The 26,787-nt window shown below is 44.2% G+C and overlaps 1 long non-coding RNA gene and 1 pseudogene across 1 annotated transcript; both read right to left on the bottom strand.

The window, feature by feature from the left end:
* Positions 1–304: 304 nt before the first annotated feature.
* LOC108351887 (uncharacterized) lies at positions 305–26,787 on the bottom strand. The gene is made up of 3 exons (XR_001839732.3): positions 26,687–26,787; positions 4,756–4,903; positions 305–623 (listed from the first exon to the last, which is right to left on the bottom strand). It is a non-coding gene; the product is annotated as an uncharacterized LOC108351887 (long non-coding RNA).
* Rpl5-ps2 (ribosomal protein L5, pseudogene 2) lies at positions 9,229–11,284 on the bottom strand (annotated as a pseudogene).

Raw genomic sequence — 26,787 nt, 5'->3', positions numbered from 1 at the left:
AATAGCCACATCTTGGTCAAGTTCTATCTTTAGATTCCTATGGGAATCCATGAAGGTTGCCTTCCTAATTAAAGATTTGGACGAGGAAAAGATTCACAGGCTATCACCACAGCAACTCTTAGGATGCCTTGGTCTTTTGTTGTCTAGCTTCCATACTCCTCATTGTATCAAAGGGACCGATATGGCTGAGGTCTCCCTTGATACCAACTGCAGTTCAGGCAAATAGCCTATCCAAAATCACCACATGTAACTCTGTGTACAGTTACCATATATTCCTATGGAAAGGAAGAGAATATTTATAGGCTTTGATTTTTCAAAGCATGCTTTAATAAGGTTTCCCAAATGCTTTGACCCCACTTCTAGCCCACCTTTCAAAGGTAGGGGAAAAAGATGGTGAATAGGACATGGGGGTGTGGACCTGTTTAGAAGTAATTCTTTGAGGTGATTCCAATCTCCGTTGCCAGGACACCAGCAGTCCAGTTCAGTAGTGTCAGGATACCAAACAGGAATCAGCAGCAGTGTTATGATCCAGCAGAAACAGCCAAGCCTCTGCTGAATCCACATAATCCAGTGGGAGTGACTAGGACCAGCCAGGATGCCAGGAGAAATTCTCTGATGTGCCTCTTTCAACAAAGCAAAGATAAGCAAAGACATTGGATCAACAAAGCATTGCAAAACTAGCTGTGCAAGCATGCCATCACTGTCCATTGAGTCCTAATTATACATCACATGTCCTCCCGTGGGTCTTGCCTCAGCAAAACCCCACGTAAGTCTGCATCATATGACATATCCAGAAGTTTCCACTTCAAATATTTATATTTGCTATGATAGTATACAGATTTCCTGAATATGTCGCTTTCCCTCTTCTGGCTTCTCCACAGAAACTAGGTGATTGAGCCCTAATAGATAAAAATCTCTAAAACAGTGCCTTACATCATGGATCTATAGGATATGCAATCAGTAAATGGCTAAGTGATAGGACAAAGCAAAATACTCCCTAATAAACCCTCTGTGACAGCTTGCTCTTTTCTCCCTATGGGACGTTCAAGTCCCTGTTTGTATTGTTTACTTTCCTAATGCTGTAATAAAACACTATGACAAAACAAATACCTAGAAGAGTTTATTTGGACTTAGAGTTCTGGGGACTTACAGTTCGTGAAGGGAAGCGGGGAAGAACAGGAAGCTGAGGACTCACATTTTGGAGTCTCCCCCACTCCCTGCCCTTACCTCACCTTCCTGAAGATTCCTGTCCTTAGACAATTGTGACCTGATTGTTCATATTCATGACAAAGTTTGTTCAGCAAGGCCATTCCTCCTAAATCAACCCGAGCATTCTTACCAACTGAAGGCCAAATGCTCAAATGCCCTAGACTACGGGAGGCTTCATATCCAAACCATTGCTCCTCACGAGCATTGACTAGTTCCTGAAGTTCTCAAGGGAGCTACTGTTACCACAGAACCTTTTGTCCACACTTAGTGACCAGTCTCTGTTAACTGCCTTTAATCCTGTACTTTTTAAAAATACTTTTAGATTTATTTATTTTATTTATATGAGTACACTGGAGCTGTCTTCAGATACATCAGAAGAGGGTATCAGATTCCATTACAGATGGTTGTGAGCCACCATGTGGTTGTTGGGAATTGAGCTCAGGACCTCTGGAAGAGCAGCCAGTGCTCTTAACTGCTGAGCCATCTCTCCAGCCCTAATGCTACACTTTGATACCATTTGATCTGAGGGAGGACATAGTAACTCAGATTCTAGTTACTTTAATGACTAAGGAGTACCAAATCCTGCTCTCTTTTTCTTTGTCTCCCAAGTTCCACATGAGCATGGTTTGAGACAATCTCTTCAAATACAACCTCTGGCTGGCCTGTTGTAGGTATAGTACCCTCGTCAAGTTGGCTGATAGCTGCCCAAGAGGTGAATGTCCTCAAAGAATAATGGCTAGGTCTAATGGTGTCATCTTGAAACACAGTTTGAATGGGTAAAAGAATGCCCCCGGGGATTAGTAAAACACACAGTGTTTTATGTTTGTGATGCAGTCTCCAGAGAGAGAAAGGTCATAAGGGCTCTGACCTGACGAGTTACTCTTACGATATAATTGGGAGAAGATTAAAAAATAGGAGGGGCCTATCTAGAGGAACAGGGTGCCGTGAGTGTGCTCTCACCGACTGCACCCTGCCTAGGTCTCTTCCTCTGTTCATTTCTTGGACCGCTGTCATGCAAACTGCTCCACCCTGAAGAGTTTTTGAACTTTGCTAGGGGGTTTTCTAACCTAGGATTTGGGATATGAACAGACATCAGATGGCGCCTGTCTATGGAACCTCAAGGAAGGTGAGGTATAGACATTGCTAGTCTGGCCCCACTGCTTGTGTATTTCTCTTCCCTGTCTGTGGTGGTTTGAATAGGTTTGGCCTCCATAGACTTATGTGTTTGAGTGCTTGGCCCACAGGGAGACCCAATTAGGAGGTGTGTCCTTGCTAGAATAGGTGTGGCTTTGTTGGAGGGAATGTGTCACTGGAGGTGGGCATTAAAGTCCTATGCTTAAACTTCATTCAGGGCAGAAGAGCCCATCTCTGCTGACTGAAGTTGGATCAAAATGCAGAACGCTCAGCTCCTTCTCCAGCACGATGTGTGCCTGAACCCTGCCATGCATCCCACCATGATGCTAATGGACTAAACCCCTGAAACTGTTAACCAGCTCTAAATATTTTGCCTTTATAAGAACCACCTTGGTCATGGTGTCTCTTCACATCAATAAAACCCAAACTAAGACATTGTCCTTCACACGCTTTGTTCCTGTGAGTAGCAGCAGCTGATTGGGATAGTCTGACTGGGATCGGCTTGTCCCTGGAGCAGACCATCTCGGTTCTTCAAGCCCTCTGTGGGCCCTAGGCTGAGGATTGTGAAGCTGTCCACCGGAACTTAGGGTTCAGGCCTTCTGTCATGATCATGTTCTTGTGCTCACTTCCTAGATAGTCCAAGTCTTTGCAGCATAGTCCTTAGATGAGGAACTTTTAGCAGAGATGCAAGTCTCAGAACCAGCTGCATACATTAGCATGTCTTGGGTAATATCCATACTTCATACTTGATTGGCCCTGAATCTTGGTGATATTTATTTGTAGAAGATTTCTCAGGCTCTCTGTGTTATTTCACCTTCATGGGAAAGTCTCTAGTCTCTGGAAGAGACCTTAGGTTCCCGTGTAACATTGGAGCTTTGTTTTAGAGGTGCATTGCAATAAAAGTTGAGTTCTTGAACACCTCAGCTATCTCATGGTAGCCTTCTCTAAATCAAGACAGGTTTCCATCTAACTGTGCCTTCTCTTTGGTAAATTCTAAATATATTTCTGCTTTCTCTACTCTGAGAGCCTGTATTTCTCAGGACACTGGTCAGCTCCTCATTAGTGTTCTGTGGACTTTGTGCACATCTGGGGTATATTTTTGGTGTGCTACATTTCTCTCCGTAAGTGCAAAAAGCAGTCGGGACTTTTGGGTGAAAAGGGGGTTGTTTCTTGTAGCTCATGCTTTTGTGGGGCTTTTTAGCATCACCTTGTTGAGCATGGACAATTCCCTCAAATTGTGAAAAATACCTCTCAGAATTAGTCCTGAAAGACAATTTAAAATTCCAGTTTTCCTAGAAAACTGGAAAAAAAAAACCTACTTCCTCGAAGTCTGAATGTGTCTGGAACATTGTGAGTGTGAATATTCACTAATGATTCCAGGGCACCAGCTCTCTACTCACTGGGTACCGCCATGACCTCAGGCTATGATGGAGCAATATGTTCTGTGTTGTCTGAGTGACTGAGTCTTTTGAATATATTACGACAGAGCCTGAAAGAGATCTGCCCCTGGGCTATACTAACTATATACAATTCTCTGTGAGTTAAAATTGTTCTGATCATCTTGCAATTGAAATGAAAATAGTTTATTTCATCATTGGCCATGTACCACATGTAGAGTTTCTGATGGCGCATTTGGCATGGAGTGATCCATGCTCCTGTAAATAACCTCAAACTCACTGGTTCAGCAAGACAGACTGAGTCAAATGGCTTCCTTAGCCTGGTCACAGTGCACTACTAGGAATAGATGTTTGTTTACAGTCCTCTAGAAAGTCACAACCGCCAGGCACAGCATCTCTGGCTTGTAGTAAGATGATTCAATACCCCAATTCCACCTTTCCATTTTATATCTCACTACTTTTATTATCAACTAGAACTATGGTTGCAAGCACATTTGAAGGCATGAGACCTCTAAGAGTTAACTAAGCTATGAGACAAGAGGAGCGAGCATAGGCAAGGAAAGCCTTCAGAAACCAGTAAAAAAAAGGATAACTAGAGAGGGCTGGGTAGGAGCACACGCAGGCTGCAGGGCCATCTGTAACAAAGCCATGGCGTTGGCTGCTGAGATGGCTTAGTGGCTAAGAGAGTGGTGGCCGCTCTTGTAGAAGATCCAGTTTGATTCTCTGCATCCACATGGTGGCTCACAACAGACTGTAAACTCCAGTTCCAGGGGCATCTGATGCTCTGTTCTGGCCCTCATGGACACTGCATACATGGTACACAGATACACAAATAGGAAAGACATGCATACACATAAAATAAATGAGAATAAAAGCAATAAAGCAATAGCAATATTGTAGCAAGTTCTGTAAAAAGAATGTCTACAGAGGACGTCCTCAAAACTTTTTGTTCTTCAACTTCTCTCCATCATGAGTGCGCTCCCTATTCCCTGGAGAATGGCAAGTATTCACGTACCAAAATGGATTCCAAATGTGTTGCCCATAGAGGATGTGGTGGCTCGTGTGCTCCCCAAAGTTCAACCGAGTTCTTGAAAACATGGCAAAAAGCCTCTGTCTGCGATCGTCCCAAGAGATGAGTTCTTCCGGAGTAGGATCAGATGTTTCTACGGAAGAGATGAAAAAGTTCAGGTGCTTCTGATTGATGACGTTTTCCATAACTAAACCAGGTGATATGGTAGTCAGGAATTTTTCAGAGATGACTTCCCATTGCTTCATTTTTAAATGTTAGAAATGCAAGGGCCCTAGAAGAAATGGTTTCAGATGTATACTGCATAGCAAATCAGTCAAAGTAAGACTCCTCCTGGTGTGTCTGAAGGCCTGCAAGACAGGACTGTGGCAAGCATTTTGTGAGTTAAGCAGGCAGGAACTGTGCTATGCTGACATATAGGAGGGCAGATCTTATTGAAAGCCACTAGGAACGTTTGGAGGGACAGAGCAACATGATACTTTATTTACTGCATCACAGAGCCACTGACACGTGTAGCTGCAATCAAGACACCACACTAGAAACACACTGGCTTCCCAAGGTGTCAGAAATGACACGAAGATTCATGTCTTTAGACCTGATGCATAGTTTCATAGTTTCGCTGCTCTGATATGACAGGGCTAAATGACAGTTTTGGACAAATTTACATATGCAAAGCCAGAGGTGTCTAAGTAGAAAGCCTCATGTAAATGTTGTATGGTTACTTAGATAAAAGTTGGAGCCTAGGAAAGATAGTCCAAGCAGGGCTTACACTTGAGTGATGGGTGTGTCAGCTACTTGTGGGTGCTGTGGTAAAACACTATAAACAAAAGCAACTTGTGGAAGATTGTTTTGCTTACAGGTCTGGAGGGAGCATTCGTAGTATGAGGGAGAAATGTGACATCAGGCAGCCGGAGCAGGAAGCTAACAGACAGAAACATCCCCAACTACAAGCGGAAAAAGAGAGCAAACTTCAAGTGGGCCAAGGCTATAAACTCAAATACCTTCTCCCAGTGTGGCACTTCCTCCTGCAAGGCCTCCTAAAGGCTCCATAAGCTCCCTGACACTACCACCTCCTGGGGTGCAAGTGCTCAAACACACAAAACCTATTGGGGCTATTTTTCATTCAAGGTGCCGCGGGTACCATGTTTAAAGCACCCGGTGCTATTTAGTAGCTCTCCGTGGAGCTGACAGTTAATCCCAAATACACAAGAGATGCTGCTTCTCCACTGAGCCTAACGATTGACAGTCTTTGAGACTAACATCTGGACACCTGGTTCCCTTGTTCTCATTGGATCCTTTAAACATGTGTGTTGACTGGGTGACAACAAGCTGATGCACATAGATAGCAAAATAAACCATCCTGGATCAACAGACATCCGTTTCCAGAGACCACTTAGGGGAGTCAAACACGATGCGAAGCTTCTCACTGGTTTAAGTGAATTAAGGTGGCATAGATGCTAAGGTACGCAGCCCAGGAGCAGTTCTGTGGTTAATCTTCACTTCCCATTTGACTGGATTAGAGCCACATAGGATAGTGAACATGCCCAAGAGCGCCTTTCCCTAGGACGAAGTGATAAGAAGAGGCTTCTCCTGGACATGGGTGACACTGTTGTATGGACTGGCCACTCAGGTAGAATAAAGAGCAAAGCAGAGAGTGGCCGCTGTCCTTTCCTTGCTCCCTTGGCCCGTCATGATGTGAACTGACCGAGCTGTCTCACTTGCATCCCTCCATCATAAGGAACTGGACCTTCAAACGTTAAGCCAAAATAAATCTTGCCTCTAAGCTGCTTGTGTCAGGCAATCTGTCACAGAAAATTGGTATCAGAAGTGGAGTCATAGCTGCAACTAAGTCTGACTGTGTGGCTCTCAGGCATCTGAAACGAGTTTGTAGGAGGAAGTTTGAAGACTTGGAGATGTGGGCTAGGGAAACCCTACAATATGGAAAGGAACGTATAGTGGGTAATTGTGGAAGAAGCTTGGAAATCCTGAACGCTGATTGAAGTGTAGGCAGTTAACTCCTGGACTTGTGAGGTCTTAGGTGGGAATGAAGACCCTTGGGAGCACTACAAAATATCGACAGATTTTTTTTTTTTTTTTTGGCCAGCATGTGGATTATAAATGACACTCTACCACATGCCTTGAAAGTTGACAGGCAAAGTTTAAAGGTGATAGAGGAAAGTTCAAGGCAGGTATTCAAACTCAAGGCTTGTGGAGTCATGGAGGCATCCACTCAAGACACCAACAGAAGGCTTTGGATGCCAGGCATTGTAGAGTAGGATCCGATGCCCACATGTGATGGGTGGCGGTGTAAGGTGAATCCTAAGGCATAGAAGAGAACTCAGGATGTGAGAGAGGTCAGGAATGTGGGATGTATACTGAGAAAAGCCTACAAGTATAGCAATATTTTTTAATTAATAAATACCAGTGTCGGGTTCATTACCCACCTTAATGTTAAGTTCCTGAATTAAAGACACACATGCAAGCATGCACACGCACACACACACACACACACACACACACACACACACACACACACACACACAGCTTTTATATTTTAATATGCTTTAGTCTGCTCAATAGCTGGGCCACTGCCTAACCTCCATGTGGATAATCCACCTCCTGTCAATAATCCCAAGTTATTACTTACTAAACTCTATATTCTATCTTGGCTGCCCTAGACCCAAAGGGCTGCCCAACTGGTGGCCATGCCTCTCTGTCCTGCATTCTTCTCAGGCATGGCTTCTCTCTTCTCCTCCACACGCTCATGGCATGGCGGTCCCTCCTTCCTCTTTTCTGGTCTCAAGCCTAGGAATCTTAACGTCCCATCTCTGCCTACCCTGCCCAGCTATTGGTGGCTGGCATCTTTGTTTGCCAGTCAGGACTAACTGGGGGCAGGTTCCCAGAAGCTGCATGCAGACTCTCTCATAGCGTTTTTGGAGGAACATAATTAGTATTCACAACACAAGCAGCTACAGCCAAGTACTGGAGTCACCCCAAGAGAGGCTCTGTGACTGTTAATGGCAATACTTGGAGAAAGGAATGCCTGCCCAAGCTTGTTGGAACTCACAAGATGCCCATACATCTCAAGTACCAGGCATAAAAGAGATAGGATTTAATGTTTGCCATGCTGGGTTTTGGACCTGCTTTTGCTCCATCCCAATTTCCTATGCCTTCTTTCTATTTTGAAAAGCAAATGCTTATGATACCAATTGTGTATTGGAAGCACATAATTTTCATTTTCCACATGGGTGCTCACAGTTCTACACTGCCTTGAGTCAAAGAGAGGACTTAGTCTAAGAGTTTGAACAGTTTTTCCAAAAACCCTCTGGGGCTCATGCACAGTTTGAGCTGACCATGAACCTTCTGTAAGGTGTCAGGGACAGAATGTCTTTAATAAAGGAGAATATCAGTGGTCAAGGAGATGCTTGCTGATAAGGGTGGGCTTGTAGTGGTTAATCATTGTCAACTTTACCAGATTACGAATAACTTAGGTTATTAAGGCATACATCTGGTGATGTTTGAGAGGACTTCAAGAGGGTTCGTGGGGGAGGTTCCTCATCCTGAATATGAGTACAACATTTTAATAGCAAGGTGCTTAATGGAATGAAAGAGGGAAAAGAAATCTAGAGAGTGTAGGTAATATTAACCTTTGTTTGTTTCCTGACCTCCTATGATTCCTCTTAAGTTTTTCATAGCAATGGAAAAGTCACCACAATGGCCCTGAGAAGAAACTCTTCTGATAGCCATGGAAAAAGCAACAGGACTTGGGCCAGGACACTGAATGCAGGCCGCCAGGTGTCTTAGGATTTTATTGTTGTGAAGAGACAACATGGTCAAGGCAACTCTGGTAAAGGCAAACCTTTGATTGGGGCTGGCTTATAGTTTCAGAGGTTTAGTCAATTATCATCATGGTGGGAAGCCTGGCCGTATGCAGAGAGACATGGCGATGGAGGAGCCAAGAGTTCTACATCTTGATCTAAAGCCAGCAAAAGGAGACTGTCTTCTTCAGGCAACCAGGATAAAGATCTCACCTGCATTGAGTAGAGCCTGAGTATAGAAGGAGCCCTCAAAGCCTGCCTAAACAGTGATACGCTTATTCCAACAAGGCCACATCTCCTAATAGGACCACTTCCCCTGGGCTAAACATATTCAAACCACTGCACCAAGCGTAAGAAAGGTTCTGTACACGTGCAAGTCAAGTATTTCTGTTGCTCCATTCTATGAAAAGAGTGGGCCTAGTAGAAGCCAGGCATGTCCTTATGTCCTTGAAGGTTGGAAGGATCCACATCTTTTTTTTTTCTTTTTCTTTTTTTTCTTTTTCTTTTTTTTTCTTTTTCTTTTTCTTTCTTTTTTTCTTTTTTTCAGAGCTGGGGACCGAATCCAGGGCCTTGCGCTCACTAGGCAAGCGCTCTACCACTGAGCTAAATCCCCAACCGAGGATCCACATCTTAAATGCTACCATTCCTTCCCTGTAATAAGCATTAGGGTACATGCTGGGAATACTCATCACAAGAAGTCTTTACTTTTCTATGAACTACTATATGCCTAGGTATGAAGTAGGGCTGAGTTTGGCCAGCAAGGACTGAGATTAGCAGAATGAATACAGAGACCTTGAGTTAAGAGTGAGGGCTCACAGTACTGGTGACCAGTGTAAAGCATAATACATTGAGTTCTTGGTCAACTGGGGCAGAAGTGATAGTTGGTCAGACCTTAGCCTTTGGAGTGAGGCTTCCTAAGACTAGGTAGCCTGCCTGTGCTCTGAGTGGAGGTTTATGGAGGATAACCAGGAATCAGCCACCCGTGCTTTTTTGAAATTTTATTCAATATTAAATACATCTTTTCAGAGGGCTTGCCAATAAGTTTATTGTCTTTATGAAAAAATTCTTAGGAAATTGTTTTAGCTTTCAGTAGCCTGTTTCTGAGCTCTGAAGAAGCTTGCCTTCTTTTACGTAATCTGATCTCTCTTCTATACAAGGGACATTTTGGGACAGTTCGAGTCTTCTTAATTTCTCTCCTGGGATGCTTCTTATAGACTCTTGAGCATGTAGGACTATGCTACCAGACAGGCATAAGTCTGTCGAGGTTGAGTGAGCTCAGACCCTGGGAATCTCAGAGATCTGAGACTGGTAGGAGTTGAGCTCTTCCCTACCTCTTTCTGTGCCTGCTGTGGAACTCCTCTGAGAGGACCATGGGCAGCCAGTCAAGGTAAAGTAACCCCTGGAATTATTCTCCATGCTAACAAGGTATCTAGATAGCCTTAAGCCCTCACCCAATGAACTTCTCTTCTTTGGTATTCTTGTTCCCAAAATTTAATTTAATCCCTGGTTCCTCTTGAATAAAGCATATGTATTTACATTCACCATTAAATAAAGCAATATTAACAAACAAGGGTCATTCATTAAGCAGAATCTGCCATGGAGAAGGACTGGTCTGAGACTCCCAAGGAAGACTTTCTCTCCTCCAGTCCCTCCAATACTCTTGGTATTTGCTCTCAATCAGAATGTGTTCTGTTTGTTCCGGCTTCACCTCCCCTTCTCCACCTGGTCTGCAGATGCCCCAAGGGGAAAGATATACCAAGGACCCCTATTCCTGACTCCCTCTCCCAACAGTACCTAGAAAGGAAACCAGTACCATTGTGGCCTTTGCTTTGCCTCCACTTGAACGCATGCCGGAGGCAGCACCTGGGCACCGCCAGTGGAGAGGCAGGACACAGTGTGACAGGCTCAGATGGCAGCATGAACTTTCCTACACATGTCCTCCATTATGTCTGGAGGTACGAAGAGAACTTTCTTATATGTACCCTCCTCTTCCTCATTAGGTAGCACATGCAATCTGCCACATTCTGACCCTGGCTGTGCCTCAGACGTACTCCTGCACTGGACTCCTTTCTTTCAGAGTCATAACCAGGGAATCATTTGGTACCATGAGGGGTAGACAAGCCTCCATCCACAGCTCCCTCCAGGGACCCCACCTGTAGTTCAGGCAAGACCTGTATCCAACTCACAAGTGAAGACACCAGGCTGACAATTGATACTTTCCATGACATTCATTGTGTTCATCTCCAGTCTCCTCCACTCAGCCTTCATAGATATAGTCCATGCCAATCCTACTGAGAAGCCTGAAGTACAGTAGGCTGCAGCATAATTTGTTAGGACAACTTTCTCACCATATTTTGGCAGTTCATGTGCATGTGCTGCACAGATTTCTATGTGGGCATACACAATCTGACAATACAATACACAATCATCTCTCCTGTTAGCTACACAAACTATCACCCTGTATTCGGGTGTGCTGTACTTATTTCTGTCCTGGCGCACCAATCGTTTCTGAACATAGTAGTCAGTTTGACCCTCTCTCAGCCTTCCAAATCTCCCCTGGTGTCTCTTAAAGTAGGCCTTATTCTTGACAACTTTCACGAACCCCATTCTGTGGAATAAAAACCCAAAATCATGGCTCCACACAGACCTTACATGAGTCTTTAATAAAGCACTAGAAGGGTTTTCCTGGAGGATCAATTTTTCAGATGCCGCTATAATTTAATTACTAGCTAAAGGCTTGACAGCCTCAATACATTTCTTAGGGTTCTCTGGTGTGTGATTTCTAAGGTACAACCAGCCATGAATCCGAAACAACAGCAAACAAGGAAATGCTTTCTTTCTGATAGGAACTTTCTGTTTTCCTAACGTAATATTTATATTGTTTGGGAACTTCATGCACCCTGACAATACTCGCTTCCCATTCCTTCCTGGTCCACCCTTTTGCACCCCTCCCCACACACCAAAAAGTGGAAAGCCACGCCAAACAAAACAAGTCCAATTTGTGTTGCCCATACTCAGTGGAGCATGACCAAACTCCCGGTGGCCAGCCCCTTAAAGAAATCTGAGTCTTCCCCCATGCCTCCTTTATCTCCACCAGAAACTATCAATTGTGAGGAGCTGGGCTCCAGCATCTTCATCATGATTCTCAGGGATTCTCTTCAACAGCTTCCTGTCTGGACTGTTTATTTTCTTCTAGGTGGGGATTGCCACAGAAGCCTTCAGTGTCTCTCCTTCTCAGTTACCAGTGTGAAGTCATAAATATCACGGCCCAGGAAGCTTCATTGCCCTTAACAGCTGGTGACAGCATGGGTCATGAACTTCCACATGGTTTCTGACAGAAGCATGGATGGTGGACATTACCATGGCCTCCAGCTGCTGCAAGGACCACAGAAGTCTTTCAAGGAGACTAAATTCAGAAAATAATCCATTCTTCATCTTGGATCTCTTGTTGGTCAGAGTCAGGGTGATCCTGTGGTTGGGCAGCATGTCAGTGGACAGGATCTGCCATAGCCCCATGTCCTCCTCCCTCCAGAAGGGCAAGCATCAGTGATAGCTCCATGCAAGGCATACCCAGTAGATGGTAAACTGAACCTCCCAGGAGCCCCCATACCTGTCACCACCATAGTGTCTCTGCTTCTCTCTATCACTCTATCACTCAATACTATAGTCTTTTTTTTTCAACTTCATGAAGCCACTTTTAACATCTTCCCCTAAGACCTGCCTTCTTTTCAGTTGTTCTGGAGATGCTGTGCACCCTTGCTGGTTCATCCTCTGTTGCTATGTCTTATGTGAAGTCTCTGAGGGTCTCTCAGGTTCCTCAGAGTGGTACCACAGCCCCACAGATACTAGCAGTCACCACCAGCTTCTCAAGAATTTTAATATGGAACTTTCTTATGAAGAAGTTTGAAGTAAAAATTAAAGGCTTGGGCACATGTTGTATGAGAGACTTTTCCTGGGGAGATATAACATATGCATATCATAAAAACACCATAATACCATAAATGGTATAAAAATAGCATAAAAGGAAAAATGAAACAGTTCTAGGTATGCATGCTGATAAAGCTGAAATTTGTGAGTCAGAGGGTTTTCTTGGGGTTACCTACAGAAATATGAGTAAACTGTTTCTTACAGGTATAGAAGAGACACAAAACCAGCTTCATCAGGAAAAGTCCACCCAAGTGTAAGACAGCTCATGAACTCTGGAAACCTGGATCATACTACAAACTTTCAGGCAGCTCCACAGGTTGAAAAGTGTCCTTTCCTGATGGCTCAATTTTTCTGAGCCTCTTCTAGGAGGTATGGCTAGTCTAGGTTACCTCAGAAAGTTAGGCTGTTTGCAGATCTTTCTGGTGGCTGGGCATGTCTGAGAGCAACTGTCATTAGTATTTTCTCTTGATATCCCATTCCAAAGTGAAGGACCTAGTGATTCTGGTCAGTTTCAGGGACTTCCTGAAGCCATTTAAAGATGCTTATGTCCTGTGTAAATCAACTTTCTGTCAGGATGGAATGTTTCTATCTCCAGGAAATTGCTTCACAAAAACACTCTTCATCTTCTCTGTTTTATCTTTACTGGGAATTTTTTGAAGTTGAACAAGTAAAATAATGAAAAATTTTCCAATATTGTCCCATTTTCATAATATCCCCTTAGTATAAACTCTGGATATTCTCTGGTTTCAACACTTCTCAAGGATTTTCTATCTCAAGTTCCTCAGGCTTATAGTGATTTTTTTCTGTGAAGCCTTAAGTGGTAACAATCTGCATTTATAGGGCTTCTCTCTGGGATGTGTTCTCTGGTGTCAACTGGGTCCTATAGCAATTCTTTTCTTACATTTCCTGCATAGGTGTGGTTTGTCTCCACTGTAGTTTGATTTTGGCATGAATTTGTGTTCGGTCTCAGAGGACTTACAGTAGTCTGTAGTTTTGTACCCCTTTCCCCCCAGGTTGGACTCTTGGACTTTGATATTTGAACAGAAACTGAAGCATTTGTCGGTCTTTATGCTCACCACAGTTCTTCTCTAATTTGCCCACTTTTATGTCTCTTCAGGTTCAGTGATTCCATGGAGGTGCGGTTTTCTGTAGCATTGCCTGTGTGAAAAAGAATACATTGGGAGGACTCATGAATCACTTTCCAAGCTCATCGAATCTGTAAATTTCTCTTGGGTATTCACATGTTGATGTGCAATATGCTTTGAGCTGTCCTGCATTGGCCACACATACAATGACTGTCTGGAAATTGAGCATACTTAAGGCATTGAGCGCTGGACTCGAGAGACAGAAGTGAGCAGGAACCCTAAGAGGCAGCCATTGCTGAGTTGCTCTTCCGAGATTCTGTTTCAGGGATGAAGCCTGGAGCTCTCCTTCTGTTTTAAACTACTAAAGGAAGTGGCTCTTTTGCTTGTTTCATTTCCCTTCACTTCCCAAGGCTGTGTTCTGCTCTGTGGTGGGTCAGTCTGATTGAGCAGTGTGAGACCTGGCACCTTTACTAAGGTCTCCTTTCTCCACATGTTCCAGTTCTGCGTTCTGCTCCACAGGCGACCAGGTCTGGCTTATCAGTGATCCCTGGGAGATTCCAGGCCCACTAAGCTGCAGTTCCCACCATTGCACTTCTTGGTTGGTGCCTTTCCCAGGCTGTGCCTGTTGGTTGGGGGAATTCTCATGGCATCGCAAAACCCAGGTCTGTGTCATTCTGCCCTAGTTCTGGAACAATTCATTCCCCTGAGGCCTCTGGAAATGGCAGTTTTCCCTTCTACTTTTGGGTCCTCTGTCAAATCAGCCACTTGACAACTAAACTTTCACCCACCATCCCGGAAATTGAACTGGTTCAGCATTTAAATGAAAAACTGATCATTGATGGAAAACCAAGTGCAAGATCTCTTTAACCTCTTGGATGTCTTCATGTCAAGGGTCCCCCACCAGGGGAGAAGTTCCTGCTATCTGCTCTCGCTAATTAATAGAAATAAATTTGCTTATAGTCTGCTTCCAGATAGGCTTGTATTTGTGACTGATTGCACAGTTACTAAGATACCTCTTTTTGCTTGCCCTAAAGATTAATTCATGCCAATTGAGAAGGCAATTTAATGACTTGCTATTGAAAGAAACCATTAGTTTGTAGTTTAACTTTGGTCCATTCAGGAAACCAGCACCAACGAGTTTAAAAGAAAAACTGTCACATGGGCAATGACGCACAAAGATTTGAGGAGCCGGAAGAATCTACAGTCACATCAGAGATTCATGCTTCGGGCCGAGAAAACAATGGGCAATAGGGAATTAATATGCTCTCCTAGAAGAGGCTTCCTGGAGGAGTTTAGGGCCATTTAGAGGGTACATGGAGGAACCAAGGAGAAGAGATAAAAACCAATGTACAAGGCCACAAGACCTAGTAGTAGAGATTAAAAAAAAAGACCCCATTGGATTATATGGATTAATGTAAAACTCTAAAAGCGTGTTAAAGTAACTAGTTTTGAAAGGACAGGTCTCATCCTGGTGCCGTTACTATAGTGACTTGAACCTCACGTGAAAAGTAAGCTTACAAACCAGGGACGTCATCTAAATCAATTCCTGATGTTGGAAGCATCACAAATCACTGAGAGCACAAGGACTGCTCCACATTTGAAGGTTACGACTGACTGATTTGGAAAGGGGCCCAGCTGTTCTCCATAGCGTGCAGGAGAATAGAACATTTAAAACCGGTGTGTAAAAAGACCAGAGAGATTTTAAGTAGTAACATCGATCATGCTTCTGGGGGAGGGGCAGCTTGCTTTCTGAACGTTGTCAAAGACAGCACAAGCTACGAGAGATTGATGTTCACTTATGTATGCTGGAGGCAGGGAGAAAACGCTCAGCGTGAACACTGTGGTGTTCCGGCCATGTTTCAGTCACAAAGACTCAGGAAGGCTCAGTGCCTTTATGTTTTGAGACAGGATTTCTCTTTGCAGCTCTAGCTGTCCTGGAACTCGCACTGTAGACCATGTTGGTCTTGAACTGGGAGATCTGCCTGTCTCTGCCTCCCATGAACTGGAATTAAAGGCATGAGCCATCACGCCCAACATTTTAACTTTTGCTAAAAATTTAAAACAAAATGTATTTTTCATTGAGGAATCATAGCTGGGTGGTTTTGCTCCAGGTAATCACATACCATTATTGATATGAAAGGAACATGGATTCTTCTGTACAGTATCTACCCAAGGTCCTTATGAAGCCAAAAGGTCTTCAGGTATCATTATGGTTTATTTCAATGTCAACTTGGCACAAGCTAGAATCACCTGAATAGGGAGCTTCATCTAAAGTGTTGTAATAGCCTTGATTGATGTGGGAAGGCCCACCCTCAACCCCGATTGTGGGATGCACTTTCTGTTAAAAGCCAAGACAAAAAAGCAGAAGGAAGATCATGCTGCCTTTTTGATCCTTTTAGCCATTGAGTGGATTTACCCTATTGGTACCTTGGTTGATCTCAGAATCAGCCTTTCTGAGTTACCACTGTAGAATAGAGACCAGCAACTCTCTAGGAACATTTTGGGCTTCACACAAGATTGAGACTACTGAGGCACCTCCAATCCTTGGGACTGGGTTACTATTATAGGTTTTCAGCCTTTGGAGGGTGGGCAGAATTTGACTGTCATTATTTTAAAGGTCATCTCCTTGACTTATGTTAGGTTGACATAAAACCAGTCAGAACACCTAGGCTACCAAACAAGAAACCTGTCTCTGAAAAGGAAGGGGGGGTGGTATTAAACTACATAGTACAGTGGTTTCCAGTATATTCACAGGTTGTAAAGTTTGAAAAGAGTGATTTAAAGGAATCTGAATTGTAGTTCAAGAAGGGAAACCATAACAAGTTGGGCCACTACCAAAAATACCATAAGCAAATAAAGAACCCTGCCAAATTGTACCAGGAGTAGGGTATCACTAGGACAGCCCTGATCATGTTTTTTAGAGAACTTTGGTAGCATTTGAACTTTGGATTAGAAAACCAGTGAGAGCTAAGAGCTTAGTAGGCTGTTTCGTGAAAACTTAGAAGACAATTCTGAGAGCAGTAAAGACAACAGAGGACTCGTTTGTGAAATTTTGGAGGAAAACAAAGACTCTATTAGGGCCACTTATATAATATTTGGGATTAAAGACCACTGAAGTGGTCTTTGCATTGCTGTGATAATCAATACTGGTTATTTGAAGCTGATAATTTAGTGGTGATTACGAAGAGACCCCCATTCCTAAGGATCATAAATCTGAGTATTTCCTCAGGAGTCAGCACACAGAAGCTGTGGTCCAGAAGGGCTGAGACTGCATCTCATCCTGGCAGCACAACTTGGGGTAGTGTAAGAGTCTCCCAGGTAGTAGTAGTTCTAAAAGCATAAAGGGGTCATAGAGATCAGCTGAGGCTTGGCACAGTAAGAAGCCATGACGGGCCATGATATTGAAGACACAGAGGAATGTTCCTTACTAGTTTGCTCAAGGCTTGCTCAGTATGCTTTCTGACAGAACCCAGGACCATGGCTGGTATTGCCTACAGCGGTCCATGTCTTCCCACATAAACGAAGCAAGAAAACGCACCACATGCTTGCCTACAGGCTAGTCTGCTGGTAGCATTTTTGTCAACTGAGGTTTCCTCTTCCAAAATGTTTCCAGCTTATGTCAAGTTGGCATAAAACTAGCCAGAACACCTGGGCTACCAAACAAGAACCCTATCTCTGAAAAAGAGGGGGGGCACATATTAAACTATATAGTACAGTGGTTTTCAGCATATTTACAGGTTGGAAAGGTTCAGCAGGGTGATTTAATGGAATTGTAGTTCAAAAAGGAAAACCATAACAAGTTGGGCCACGTACCAAAAATTTCATAAGCAAATAAAGTTACTAAAATGAATGCTCCGTCTTGGTAGACTGCATTGGGCCTGGCCGCCCCACACTCAATATTGCCCAAACATGCTAGGGTGTTTCTGAGAGCCTTTCTGCACTATCTGCCATTAGCAGGCCTTTTCTCGCTTGCTCCAGTAAGTCCCAGCACTTGATTCCGAGAAGCCAACTTATGGGAGAGAACTATTTAAGATGTATATGTGTGGGGCTTGGAAAATGCTAGGATACTAAATTTTTAACCATGCTTTTATTGAACAAACCATAGGACAGAATTAGGTAGCATATTATTCAATCTAACTAGCCATAGGGAAAAAGGCTAAGTTGAAAACTATGATATAGAGACCTACCAATTATAACCAAATGTATGCAATTAGCATAAAATATAAATGCTAATCGTTTACATTAAAAGTGGTAACATACAACTTCCAATTTTACTGTTTAGTGAAGAAAATAAGCCAGGGATTTTAGCATATCCTGGTGATAGCATATTACTGATATCACAATTTGTTTGTTTTTTTAACTACAAAGCCAGCTCTTCTGTTACCTCTAAATCCCACTTGAAATATGTATTAAAAGGTCCTGGAGGAACGTGACCCATGTGTTCTTTCCTTATGCTGCACTGAGATTTTCTGAAATGCTTGTTCTAAAGTGACCAGAGAGAGCTTAAATACAACGTTCTAGCCAGTTTTCACCTCAGAGTCGCCTTGAGAAAGCAGGTTTCACAGAGGCCATGCTGAGGCCCCATAGTGGTGACCAGACTATGACCGATATAGCTCAAGGTACTTGGGCAAGAGGGCTTTGCGGATCCTCCTTGTGGGCGGGGAAAAGACTAATGTGGTACGATATCAAGGTCCATTCCAGCTTTCAATGCCAACATGGTAAGGTCCTTTGTTGCCGTCTCAAAGCAAGTTTGGGAAGGATGGTTTGCCTTGACTTTCCTAGAAAAAAAAAAAGTGCATTCAACATGGATTCCCATTAGACAGCCAAGAGAGTGATACGTCTGACATGTGTTTTGAATGGGTTGCCCTGGCTCAAAGGCATTGCGGCTGTATCTTGTGGGGAGCACGGGCTCTGATGTCACCTCTTGAAAGATAGCTTTAAAATATCATACTGTCTTGATAATTTGGGGTTGGCTAAAGGCCTAACTGATGAGGGACTGGCTGCAGACTTGGCTTCTCAGCACACGAGTATCCTCCATCCTAACAGTTCCACCCCCCAACCTCATATTTAAACTTGGTAGAGCTATGACTCCAATGTGGCCTGCAGGACTTGCCTGTTGGCTTTGTCCTCTCCCTGAAGCATCCAAGCTTGACTGGGCCCCAGCCTAGTTTGTACCTCTCTGCCTCTCCAGATCAGTTTGGTAGGGCAGTTTTCCTAAGTAATTATCAGACTCATGTACAGTGGAAAAGTCTAGAAGACTGAGGAAATAGTACCTCAAGGCATCGAAGTCCAAATCCTTCTTCTATCCTTAAGGCTTCAGACAGATTGTCCTGCTCCTCGGACGTGTGATGCCTTCAGGTCAAGGAGGCTGGATGTGAGACAGATTTCCAACTGGAAGGCCGGCCTCACTTCTCAAGAGTCGTATTACTTTGATCTTCTGGAAGAAACTCATACACTGGAAACTTAGTCTTGTCCATTGGTCAGCAAGTTAGTGGTTTTTTGCCAGGTTTTTGTCTGTTCTAGGGGCTCTACAATAGTTTGTTCCCTTCTCTTTGGATTCAGCAGGTAGATACATAAAAGTGCCACAGGCTGGCCTGTCCCTATGCTTCTCAGGTAAGGTCCTTATCTGGGTCTTTTATTCCACCATTTAGGAGGCTAACCATTTTCCTGTTTGGGGAATATTCATTTACCACCTCTTGGTCCAGTGGAATGGGAGAAGGGGCCTCCCATAGGTACACAGGTCAGTCCAAGGAACATTTGAGCTGATTGCAGGGGTCCATCCATATATTGCTGATCCCATTGGTATGTGCTGAGGTCAAAGACACCGGAATGAACACAATGAAGGCAGGTGTGAACAATAGAGCAAAGATTGGTATGAAGACTCAGAACTTAACCTGGGGATTAAAGAAGGACAGGGTCCCCCCCCCCCAAAATGCTCAAACTTTGGTTCAGCCTTGCTTTCTGTACTAATGTGCTTTGACTACTACAGACATAAAGGCTGGAGGTCCTTAGGCTGGGCTTGTCGGTGCCAAGAAGTTTCATCCTGAGACTGACACCAAACACGAAGACAAACAGCCTTCTCCCCATGTCCCCTGTCTCAGTCTGAACTCAGCAGGAAGAAGAAAACTCTGGTTACTGATACCTGCATCGCGAGGCCGGCGTGGGAGAGAACTCTAGCTAAATGAGCAGTGAAGCAATTGGTGCCCAGCTTGGATTGCTGCTCCGATTCAACCGAGCAAAGCAGGAGGCTGGAAACGCCCTTCATTCCCTTTGCTCATTTCCTGACAGTTCCTAGCATAGACTCCCAGGCCTGCCCTGAACCAATCCTATGTCAACCAAGATACCGTACATAACTGTGATGCCTGTGTAGCTCGCAGGAGTTGGCTGTTCGCTTTTTGCCATCTCCTCACAGCACAGGAGCCTGCCTGGACTGCCGGTCGGACTCACAGATCCCAGAACCACAGTAAACTCCGGTGGGAAAGTGGATGCGCAGGGAACCAACTAGTGAGTATGGAGATTCGCAGGCATTTGTTATGACAAATCCTCTCCCCAAAACACAATAATTAGAATAATTAGAAGTTAATTAGATATCTTTCATTCTGCTTACAGTTCTGTTTTAGACAAACACAAAGTAACTCTGACTGGCTTTGAACTTGCCACGTAGACTAGGCTATCCTTGAACTCAGAGATCCCCACACCTCTGACTTTCAAGCTCTTGGATTAAAGGTGTAGACTACTATGCTAAGCTGATGGGTATTTTAAAGGAATCCTTTAACTTACCATAGAGTTATCTAAGTTAGAGACGTGCTGTGAGGGGAACAGACATATCTCAGACCTCTCCCTGCCTTAACCACAACAGCTATTATTTTTTAGTCTCTATCACACAGGCCTTACTTGTTCGGAATACCATTCAATAGGAGGGTGAGCCTTAAGACTGGAAGAGTCACTGATAAAGAGGGGAAGCAAAAGCGATTGTCTTAAAGATATCTTTGGAAGGATCCACTTTTAAAAGGCTTATTGTCTTTGACCTAAGTCTCTAGCATGCTACCTAAGCACCCAAGGGTTTGCTAGGCTAATTTTATCTTTCTGCCTAGTTCTACCACACCAAATGTATAAGATTCCTGTCATTTCTGGTCAAGTCGTGTTTTCCTTACCTTGCTTTTTTAACATTGCGTTCACTGGGAGTGATATGGGCCTCCCGTGGTGAACATTGGAGGCCAGAGGCCAGCTTCGTGGAGACAGTTCTCTCCTGCTTAGACTGAGACGGTTGCTCAGTCTAAGAAACAAGCTTCACGTGCTGTGGCTGATAGAGACAACACGTATGTTCTGCAGACGGTGGAGACAGATGGCCCACAGCCAGCCTTGCGAGACTGGAAACCATGAACCCCGTAAATGGTGGTGCTTCTCACATCAAATGCTTTAACCCATTAAGCCAGCTCACCGGTCCCTCTTTCCTTGGTTTGTGACCTCGAAGTTTTGAAAGTTATTTTGTATAGTTCCCGTGTTTCAGAGTGTTTTTGAATATGTGGGTGCTGGTATTTGAACTCAGGTCCCACGTTTGAGTGACAAGCACCTTAGCCCTGACCTCCTGCCTTCCATTCACTAATGCTGGGAGTTCAGGCAAGCACGTGCCAGTTTATGCAGTGTTAAGGGTGAAATCCAAGGCCTTGTGCATCCCAGGCAAGTCCTCTAGCAACGAATTATATCCCTGACCCTTTTTATTCCTTCTAAGAATCTGAACTACCGTGCAGCCCTGAGATGAGTGATCCGTGGCAGGTGTTTGAGCAGGTATCCTGCAAACATGGCGTTCGTCACTGACTCTCAACCCATCTGACTTTCTGGTCCTGTATCCCACAATGGGCACAATTTGATCCTTCAATTTCCTATCTCCCAGTGCTGTTACTTTGGTTTTCCTGTGGTGCAGAACATACTCTCTACTGTACATACAACTGAAATTCTAGTCACATGTGTGTTTGTGAGCACACATGTGATGATCAGATGAACTCTTGAGTCCTTCTCCTATGTGTGACCCAAGGAATAATTCCAGGTGTCAGTCTTGGGAGCAAACACCTTCTCCTGTAAAGCCATCTCACCAGTCCAGGTTTCACCTTCTTATTGGTTCCTCTATAGTCAGAAAATACTTGAAGTTTTTTAATGATAAGTCACCCCTTTTAGAACAGTCTCACCTTTTCCCCCACTGACCCCATAATTACTACCGAGTTCCCCATTTTTAGCTCCCGGCTAAGTTCCTGGCTAAGTAAATGATGCCACTAACCCCTTCCAGTGCTGGTTCCAACAGTGGTCTGGCTGTTAAACTTCAGATCATCAGTTTTTTAAGCATCTTATATGCAACAGATTCTGCTATCATTCATCTATAATCCAAGTCTTTGATCATATATGGTTCCATCATTTGGGCTTACAAAATTAACATACTGGGACATTTTTCCTAAAGTCCATGAAGAAAAGTCAGGAAAAGCCATTGCTAAAGGCTCAGCCCTATTATTGAACGGGTAATGGAGCAAGACTGAGGCTTGGCACCGTGTGGCAATGTCCCTAAAGAAAGTCCAAGAGAGGCTACTGCAAAGGCAACCCTCAGCTTCAGAGGAGCTCCCATCATTTTGTAGATGCCAGTCCCACTAAGATCAGCAGCAACTGTAAGTGGGGCCGGCCTCAGTCTAAGAAACAAGCTGCACGTGCTATGGTTGGTAGAGACAACACGTATGTGCTATAGATGGCGGAGACAGATGTGCCACAGCCAGTGCTTGGGAGTCTGGAAACCATGAAAGCCATAAGTCTTAGCATTGAACTTTACACTGTTGGTCTTTGCTTTTGCTCTGACATGACTGACACTGTGCTGTCTCCAAGTAACAAATTAGTAACTTATTTTATTTTATGGAGACATTTGGAGCTGGGCTTTGGTAGCACACCCCTTTGGTCCTAGCACTCAGAAGACAGAAGCAGGCTGATCTCTGGGTTCAAGGCCAGCCTCATCTACCTGGTGTGCAGAGTGAATTTCAGGACAGCCAGGGATATACAGAAAAGCCCTGCCTCAAAAAAATCAAACAGAAACAAGAAAAATAATAGACATTTGGAAATGTTGTAATCTTTGGATGCTTTAGAGACATGTAACTTTTAAGGGTTTGAATTCTTTAAAAAGATTGTAACTTTTAAAAGTTGGAATGTTTTAGCTGGGCATGGGCGGCACAGGCCTTTAATCCCAGCCCTTGGAGGCAGAGGCAGGTGGGACTCTTGAATTTTGGATCAGCCTGGTCTGTAGAACAAGTTCCAGGACAGCGAAGACTACACAAAGAAACCCTGTCTCGGAAAAACAAAACAAAGCAAAAAAGTTGGAATGGTTTATGTTTTCATATTAATTAATGTGGTATCTTGGGGACCAGAAAGGAAAAGCCACGGTTTAATAGTGATGTTTACATGTCATGATGCTGACAATGTGTCAGTCGTGCTACTCAATCTTACATTAACGTGACACAAGCTAGAGTCACTTGGAAAGAAGGAACCTCACTTAATGCCCCCAGCAGACGAGCCTGTGGGCAAGCCTGTGGTACTTTTTCTCGAGTAATGATTGGTGTGGCAGGCCCTAGCCAAGGGCTTGGATTGGTGGATGCTGTAAGAAGGCAGACTAGCAAGCCAGTAAACAGCACCCACCCTCTGTGACCTTTCCACAGTCTCTGCCTTGACTCCTTTCATGATGGGACTGCACCACGAGGACTTACAAGCTGAAATAAACACTTTCCTCTCCAATGCTTTTGATCAGAGGGTTTCTATTGTTGTCAAGGTAGTTGCCTCTCTTATTCTTTAAGCTAATCCCTCTTAAAGCTTCTCTCAGTTCTAAAGGGAAGCATCTCCTTGCTTTTAAGGCCTTGCTCTGATTTTGTTAAATGTTATATTTTCTTTTCTATAATGTTCACACAGAACCCTGTCATGGTCAAGGTCACTTCTCCTAACAAGCTACGTTGGTTATGTTGACTCCTTTCCCCAACCAGCAGCCATGTGGCTTCTTGTCCCTTCTCTAACAATGACCTGCTTGGTCCTCACAGCATTGAGAGACCAAGTCTTTTGGGTTCAGACTCCCTTAGAGAACCTGACCTAAGGTTGAACTGAAGTAAACTAACAGACCGGAACCTAGCACCAGTTTCCAGGTTATTTCCCAACATGTCTGCCTCCCCAGGTTACAGGCCTGTCCCTGGCACTTCACTTCCTAACAACCACCAGTCAGGAGGAAAGCAGAAGTTAAGTTTATGGTTTGACTCTCAACACCAGACAATTATGTATTCCGTAATGGCCCACCAATCTGTGTGTACCAGGCTGGATACCCCTTTCTTGCCTCTATAAATGCTTGCCTAAAACTAGGCTCAGGGCTCTACTTTCCTGCTGCATCAGGGTTGGCTGAGAGCCCGAGCTCGACCTTGAATAAAGAGATCCTAATGCGATTGCACTGGATTCCGCTCTTTGGTGGTCCGTTGGGATTCACAGATGTTTCCTGGCAACAACGTTTTAGTGCATTGGCTGGGAACTCCAAGGTCTCCAGGTTATCACCCGGAGGGTCTCAATATCCATGAAGTCTTTCTGAGTCTGTGCGTCTGTCCATGTACTGTATGTACTGTACAGCAGTCATGGAGGCCCACTGAGGTCTGGGCCAGGCAGTAGGAGAGCAGGGCTTAGGGAAGCTGGGCCCTGAAGAGTTATTTAAAAGAGCATTTAAAAGGAGAGACGAGTGATGAATCATTCTGGCATCGGTGATGGTCAGACTTTGGCCCAGTGACAGTTTGCCAGCATCTTGGACCAAGAGGTCCATAGCTGTGATGATGTACGAACAGTTGCCCCTGGCAACTGGGTCTGATTTCTTTGACAGGTAGGTCACTGGCTGGTACCAGGCCTCAGAGTCTGAATCATACCCCTTTCTCTACCTCAGATCTCTTGTTCATAAAGAGATGGAAAGGCTTAGTCACTTTTAGCAACCCCAAAGCTGGGGTAGAGATTTCTTTCTGGCTTCGGGGAGTCGCCTCTGACTTTCTTAATATGTATTCCCCAGACCTAGGGAGGCCACCTGTGCTTGGCACAGTAGGGCCTTCTTAGCGGAAGCTCCATAGTTCAAATTTCCCAGGGCCTCCAAGAAGTCCTGGGTCTCCTCTAGGCATTTTTGTTTGGCTTCTGCTGCACCAGGAGGTCATTTATAAACAGTTGAAGAGACTTTAATCTTTAGGTTTTAGCAAGATTGAACCTTACTCTCTGTTATCCACAAGGAAGCCTGTGGGTTTTTCTTTTATTTTTAGGGTTACCTTGGTTCTTTTCCAAGTGGGACCTTTTTTTTTTTTTTTTTAGGGCCTCCCCTTACATCTTTTTCTAGACGCCATTTGTTTTAGACATCTACACAGATAGACCAGTGGCCTGGTGCCAGAGTCTGAGTAAACACATTGGTTTCTAGAAACCATTTGTCTCAGAAGTCTCCTACAGTCCTCTGGATGCCAACATGGCATCCATGGTAACCATGGATACAGGCATATATGACATGGCAACAGGATATTTGCCAGGTCATGAGTCTGTTGCCTCTGCTCTTTCACCCGTCTCTCCTGCACTTTCCCTTTTATTAAACATTTTTCTACCTTTATCATTAAGTTTCTCAGAACCTTTTCTCCTAATCTCTCAAGCCTCTGGAGATTTTTTTGTTTTTGTTTTTTGTTTCTTTTGTTTTTTCTTCTCTTAATATTTGGTACTACCTGACTGAGAAAAGCTAGAACTGCTGTGGCTTTCTCTTTGGAATGTCTCTGTGACCCTTTTTAAGAAAGCTGAAGAACTTTCATATTTCTCTATCTAATATCTTATCTATCTTTGACCAAATTGCTGGGCTGTCTTATAGCTGCTTTGAGACCTGCCAACAGAGACTGGCAGTAAGAACTGGAGTCTCTCCTTACCTTTAATGGTGCTGAAGTCCTAATCGGGTGGGTTTCCTCATGGGGCCAGGAACCAGTTTCCTGGTCTCTACCTGGATTCTCTCTCTGTCATGTTATGTTATATTATGTTATGTTATGTTATGTTATGTTATGTTATGTTATGTTATTTTGTGGTGATGAGAACCTGCAAAAGCTGCTGGCAGTCATCTCAAATGGGCTGGTGGGTGAGGAGGACTGTCTCCAAGAGATTAATTACTGGAAAGGGAGAGTTCTGAGTTCTCCAGTTATATAGGTTACTAGAGGCAAAGGGCCAATAGTGATGACTTTGGTGTTGTGTTAGAAGGCGGCTCGTATCTGGTCAGATCACACCAGGCCAGTACAGCTCCACGAGAAGAGGTTTATTGGGGGAAATGAGGAAAAGTAGAAGGAGAAAAGGGGGTGAAGAATAAGGGGGAAAGGGGCTGGCGTCTCTGCGTAGTCATTCCCACCACTGCGTACGGTGAGATGCACAGGTGAAGTGAATGATAGAAATGTGTGGCGGTTGCCTTGGCAACAGACACACGAGGGTCTTGTCACCTAGGGCTGACAGCATCCCTGGATTGGGAGGCAGCTGTGACCATGACTGTAAGGCTGGTTCTGATGCCAACAGTTGGTTTCTTTGTTGCACGTAAGGGCAGGAGGACAGACTCAGGCTAGGGAAGCAGCCCACCGTGGCGGCTTGTCTCTGCAGCAGGTCTCCCCGCCCCTGCCTGCTGTGGGGCTGCTTGTAGAGTTGCTGTTCCACCCGACGGTTGAATAAGGTGGGGCTGCCTATTGTCTGGGGAGAAAAAGTTTTCCTGATGGAAAGATTCTGTCCCCTAGTTTTAGCATAGTGGAGTTGAAGGCGTCCGTCCCATGTTAAATGTCCGTCAGAAAGTCACCCCATAACATAGGCAACAAAGACAACACATAAGAAAAGTTCCAAGTATTCTGCACTGTCACATGTCACCTTAAAAACAACCAGAAGGAAAAAAAAAACCAACCGGAAGGTGGTGCCTACCATGTCTGATTTAACTGCCTCTGGCCATAGATTCAGATTTAAGGCTTTTTTTTTTTTCAGAACAGAATTACAGATGTGGCACCACTCAGAATTTATGAACAGATAAAAACACAGACAGGAATTACAGTACATACTCACATGGACAGACGCACAGACTCAGAAAGACTTCATGGATATTGAGACCCTCCAGGTGGTAACCTGGAGACCTTGGAGTTCCCAGCCAATGCACTAAAACGTTG

This window comes from Rattus norvegicus, chromosome 9 (genome assembly GCF_036323735.1).
Source record: "Rattus norvegicus strain BN/NHsdMcwi chromosome 9, GRCr8, whole genome shotgun sequence".
Lineage (NCBI taxonomy): Eukaryota > Metazoa > Chordata > Mammalia > Rodentia > Muridae > Rattus > Rattus norvegicus.
This window is presented reverse-complemented; position numbering and strand designations above follow the sequence as displayed.